The 6,098-nt window shown below is 38.4% G+C and overlaps 1 long non-coding RNA gene across 1 annotated transcript in view; it reads left to right on the top strand.

Annotated features, from left to right (window-relative positions):
• The window catches only part of LOC120554672, a 1,109-nt gene extending 1,104 nt beyond the window's left edge, over window positions 1-5 (top strand). Inside the window, exon 2 of the long non-coding RNA XR_005638553.1 lies at window positions 1-5. This exon is cut by the window's left edge and continues 60 nt beyond it. This is a non-coding gene — a long non-coding RNA (uncharacterized LOC120554672).
• Window positions 6-6,098: the final 6,093 nt, after the last annotated feature.

The raw sequence follows: 6,098 nt of genomic DNA, 5'->3' as shown, positions 1-6,098 counted from the left end.
AAACTGTAAGTTGCTGTTTGGTACTTTAACAACATGTTAGTCTTTGGTCTCTTCAGGGTTAGTTTCTGCCTCTGTAATGTTAAATATAATGTTTCTACTTCACTTCTTATTTCCTGACAAAGTGTGGACAATGATGAATTTACAAACCATGCTGCCTCTGTGGAGTTTGGGCTTACATATTGGGAAAGAAAATCATAAATATTGACAACAAAGTAGCAAAAAGTCTGAAAATGGGACAAAAGCCATAAAAAAAAGGAACAACATGCATGGTTATTGGAATCCTGATGTGTGACCATATATGATAGAAGAAATAGTGAGTTAATGTGTGCTGTATGAGAGTGAATTATTGGTGTTATTGAGAGATAATTTAGAGAACATGGAGGTCAGTTGGTCCAACGTGTGTCTGAGAGAATGTTCCAGAACAAGCAGCCAACTGACTGCTGGTTCTTTAGTTCTTCTTTCAGGAGAAGCATCTTTTAAATGTGTCAAACTAGGGATGGGCATATCGATCCTGTGGTATCGATAGATCGATATACTCACGCTACTCATTTGGCATTGATTTCCTTAAAAAATATCGATATAAACTAAAAAATAATAATTGGAGGTGTATGCATCACTTTCAGTTGTTTTAGATGACTTACTTAAATTACTATGTGCCGGGACACCCCTGTACCTGGCGGCGTATTGAGCTGGCCCATGTCACGTGACAGGAGATGAGCGCGAATGAGCGTCAACGTCGCGACACAGCCGACAGCGACACAGCCAAGGCCAGCCCAGCACTACCAAGATTGGTCTTTTTGGTTTTTGAGGAAATAAGGAAAAGTGAAAATGTGTATGTTTTTGTTCATATTTAATTTATTTCATTAATACTTATGTTAATTATTTAAATTTTATTATGTATTGACCATAATACATTTGTGTATAAATGGTCTGTATTTGTCTTGTGATTTGTTTTAAAGTGATGGTTCGAAGTAATTCACCCTAGGGTCCTTTGCACCATGACCTCGAGCCAAACACCCCCAGAAGCTTTTTTCACCTGGGTCGAACATTGGGAGAGTTAGCGTAGAGTAGCGTTATAAGCTGAATAGCTTAGCGCAGTGGCTAACGGATCCGAAGTGTCTCTTAACATTACCCCACTAATAATGCCGAAATGATACCAAACGTCTACACTAGTACAGATAGGTTATGCACTCATAAAACGATGGATTGTAAAGTTTGTAAGTACACCAGAAGTGTATGTAAATAACACTTGCCTGCTGGCTTCTGCTCTCTGCTGCTGTTGCTGCTACTGCTGCTGCTGCTACTACCGGGCAGTAAGAGTGGCTTAGGGCCGTCTACAAATTACAACACCGAAAAGAGATGCAACAAAAATATTTATTAATTTAATGATTAAATAAGGTAATGTCTCCAAACTTACCTCAATTATAACTTGCCCCCTGATAGTTATTCTACAGCACTTACTTTAAAAAATAAGTTAAAATTAATAAATGTGTCTGTGTGTGTGTGTGTGTGTGAGAGAGAGTGAGTGATAAAGGAGGGGGCGGTGTCGAGGTGTATTTCTAACCCAAAAACAACTAAAAAATGGCTACTCCTGTGAGCTGCACAAAACTATTTAGCCTCAAGAGGGCAGTAGTGGTGCTGGGTGCCGCGGAGAGAGGGCGAAGAAGCCGGGGGGAAGTTGCTAGGCAACGCGCGTACTTAGCCGGTATGGTAGCTAGTTCCTGTGTTAGCTCTGTACGAACGTGAGCCGATTCACCGTGGCTAAACTACAGCGTTAGCTCAGGAGCTACGCGGCTAGCCTGTGTCGTGTGTGTGTTAGTAAAAGGAACAGAATAAAGAGGAAAAGAAAAGAAACACTCTGATCTTAGATATTGATAACGGCCAGCTCAGTGGCTAACAGCTGATTCATCGCGATTATCTCGCGGACAGTAACTAACTCCGTGAAAGGAGTGGTTTAGCAGGTAGCGATTATGGTTTACCAAGCTACTTAACACCACATAAATCAACGAGTATAGTGATCAATTTATACATTCACAGCAACAGATTAATAACCAGATATGGCCAATACATGATTACAATCAGATCACATTAATGGCACAGCCGTAGCGAACCCCTTTGCTCATTAATAACAAAACAAAACGCACTAGTTCTAACATCTGCCCAGAACTGTGTAAAAGCCTCCTTACTGTGTCGTTGTTTGTCACTTAAAACTCTTGCCAGAGGTTAACGATCCGTTCGTCCGAGAAGCAGAGGGAACGAGACGTGATCCAGGTCGACAAAACAAGAAACAGAACACGTCCTTTTCTTGAATCCAGGCTGATTAAACCCGCTGCAGATGAAGGAATACTCGGACAGTATTTCCCTCGGATCCCCTTTGTATATCAGGCCGATATAAAATTGTCCCAGCTCAAAACTCGACCAGCGAGGTGATGCTGGCTAACTAGTCCGGACTAGGGTGCTTCCTGTAGTGACCTGAGTCACCGTGGAAAGAAGCGAAGAAACACACAGTGCCGACAGCTTTTATCCTTCCTCCGCCTCCTAGTGGCGGGGTGGTGCATTCAAAGACCCGACAGCCAATGGGAAAGCGCAACCTTCTCACAGGTGTGAAGCAGTTCTTTGTCTCACCACCAGTCTGCCTTTCCCTCCACATGTTGAATGTAGAATCTCCATCTTAGGGACTCTGCTTCCAAGTAGCAGCCTGTAGGAGTTTGGTGAAACTGGCTTTGGGATTCACATGTAGGCCAAGATCCTTTGTCTTGCCTCCCATGTGTCTCTGCAGTCAACTCAATCTGAGCCAAATCACTGTTTAACCAGCTTCTTGGTCCCCAACACCAGATACTTAACGGAATCTTACTTACGGATATTTCAATTACACAATCATCACAACTATACCAGACTGATCTCATGAAGTGGTATGACACGCATTCGTGTGCCATTATTGCCGTGTTACCAAGAAGGATACTTACTTTTTAGCATGTTTATCAACGCCGGCTGCCTCCATTGACTTACATTACCTTGCGATTGCGTGTGAATTTACACCATAGCAAGTAGTTGTCCAGGGGGTGGATGGGTCAAACACAGGACTTTTGCCCAGGAGACTGGGGATTGTGTCCCGGTGTGTTGCGGCTTCCTAAACCCAACCTTGGCGTTCTTCTTTTCATAAACCCAATCCAACCAGATATTATGTTGAATCGGACAAATTAAATCTTAAAGCCTTAAAATCTTAAGCCTTGGAAAATTGGTGTATCAAGTTAATAGTTAAATAACAGTTTTTTGTCCTCTTAAATAAATCGTAGCGTCATCTGCCAATTGGGACATTTTTAACTCCTTACCAAATACTAAGATTCCTTCAAAATTTCTGTCAATGACAATAATTGGGTGACTAAAATAAATAAGAAGGGGAGATAGGGCACCCCTGCCTGATTCTTCTATTAATTTAAAATCTTTTAGAGGTATTGAGATGAATTATAACCGAGCTATAAATATCTTTGTAGAACATACAAACAATGTCTACAAAGTTGTTAGCAACCTTGAGTCTGTCTGCTCTCTCTGTTGATCAAACACCATGACGCACACAGCAGCACTGCTGCAGCTTGGATTCAACCATTTAGTCCTTCACTTCATCTCAGAGGAACACATTACACTCTCACACCTCCATTACATCACCATTCTTCACATGGATCCATTAGAGGAGCAATACATCACATCAAAGGCCAGAAAATCATTCATAAAAACATTTCATATCTTTCAGATTTACTGTCTTTATGCAAAAAAATTAAATAAAAGGATTATGTTTTTAAAATAATTAATTAAAATAATATATGTATATATAATAACAACGATTAAAATAAAGGGATATAGTATTACCAAAATCAATACATAAAATGTAATAAAATGTATTTGATAAAGTGGGTCAGTGTGTAAGCTAAAAACAAAAATTTAAACTCATGGACATGTAACCACTTAACTACTTTCAGAAACAGCTTTTATTATTTTAATTTCTATGTTTTTATCTTACACACTCACCACACGTTTTAAATTACATTTTATTACATTTTATGTATTTATTTTGTAATACTTATTCATGAAACATTTAAATTCTGTGTGTACTCTCAACATGCCATCCTCTCTTAAAATCAAAACATACTTTATATTTAAAAACATCTCTATTACATGTGTTATTGCATGTCAGAAGTTACATTTATTTCCTCTTTTTTTTTTTTTTTTGGTAAATCTGGGCCCTCTGGCGGGTTTCTTCTTTTTTTCCTGTTTAAAGTTTTCAGAGTTCCCAGAGTTTGTCGCCGTTTTTTCTCTCCATGTGAAGCTCCAGCTGAAGGTAATTTTGATCTAATTTCTGTGACGTTTAAAATATACTTTATTTTAAACTCTTAAAACATCGGCTGCCACCGTTTAAATTATGTTTTGTATAAAAGAATTCAGATACAGTATTAGGCAACCACTAAGTTTTATATAAAAGCATCTAAAAAGCACCATGTCATGGGACCTTTAAACATAATGAAAATGTTTGAACTCAAAAGGCAGCAAAAATAGTTAAATTTTTTATTGTGTGTGTTTGTGTGTGTGTTGGGTTTTGTTCCTCTTTTCTGGTAAATCTGAGCGCCTCTCTGGCCATTTCCTCTTTTTTCCTGTTTTAAAGTTTTCAGAGTTCCCAGAGTTTGTCGGCGTTTTTTCTCTCCATGTGAAGCTCCAGCTGAAGGTAATTTTGATCTAATTTCTGTGTCGTTTAAAATATACTTTAATTTAAACTCTTTAAACATCATCTGGCACCGTTTAAATTATGTTTTGTATAAAAGAGACTTCAGATAGAGTATTATCTGGAAGTCACTAAGGTCACTAAGGTCTATATAAAAGAATTCAGATACAGTATAAGTGCGACCACTAAGTTTTATATAAAAGCATTTAAAAAGCACCATGTCATGGGACCTTTAAACATAATGAAAATGTTTGAACTCATTTCTAAAGGCAGCAAAAATTGTTTAATTTTTTGTGTGTGTGTGTGTGTGTGTGTGTGTGTGTGTGTGTGTGTGTGTGGGGGTGTTTGTTCCTCTTTTCTGGTAAATCTGAGCCTCTCTGGCCATTTCCTCCTTTTTCCTGTTTTAAAGTTTCCAGAGTTTGTGACGCAGTTTGTATGTAATGTTAATATATATACTTTAATTTAAACATCATCTGGCACCGTTTGAATTCCGTTGTACATAATGAAAGTGTTTGAACTCAACAAGGGTTAAGGTTAGCCATTTAGTTGTGATGGTTAGGGTAAGGGGGCTAGAAAGTGCATTATGTCAATGATGGGTCCCCACAAAGAGTTCCACAAATGTGTGTGTGTGTGTGTGTGTGTGTGTGTGTGTGTGTGTGTGTGTGTTCCTGTTTTTTGGTAAATCTGAGCCTCTCTGGCAGTTTCCTCTTTTTTCTTGTTTAAAGTTTCCAGAGTTTTCGCAGTTTTTTTCTCTAAGGGAGCACAAAGTAACGCGGGGTTAAATGTAACACGGGTTTTTTAGGTGGTTGCACAGGGTAGAACTGGATGTGCTTCAGGGCATGTAGGGGCATCGCCATTAGACGTGTTCCAGACAATTTGGAATTCTGTTTACTTCCGCTGTCTCCGAGAGAGACAAGAAATTGTGTTTTGGCGTCATAAAAGTATTTTTTTTGGTCAGAAGTATTTCTCGATTTCTAAAGAGTGTGTGAAAGTCAGTGTATCTAATCTTATATTGCCTTGATCACCGTCCTCTTGGCTAAAACATCGTGCCATTATAAAAGATGTGACCATCGCTTAGCGAGTGCTAGCCGGTCCTGAGGTAAACGCGTCACAGCGGGGCTAGTTGTAACGCGCTGTTACAACTAAGCCGCACCTATAATTATATGCAATTTCTAATTCACAAAGTCTTCAATTTGCATTAATGTTTCAAAACCAATATTTTGAAAGTATTTAAGTACAGCTTGAACAACTATGTATTGCATTTCTTTTGTCCACAGAATGAGAATTTCTTTTATTATTATTTTTTACATTTTATTTTTTATTTTTTAATAGATCCATAAATTAAACTATTATATTATTCAGAGTTTAGTAAAACCGTGTTTTA

The sequence above is a fragment of the Perca fluviatilis genome, chromosome 24 (genome assembly GCF_010015445.1).
Source record: "Perca fluviatilis chromosome 24, GENO_Pfluv_1.0, whole genome shotgun sequence".
Lineage (NCBI taxonomy): Eukaryota > Metazoa > Chordata > Actinopteri > Perciformes > Percidae > Perca > Perca fluviatilis.
Note: the sequence above shows the minus strand (reverse complement) of the source record. Positions and strands in the feature narration are given on the sequence as shown.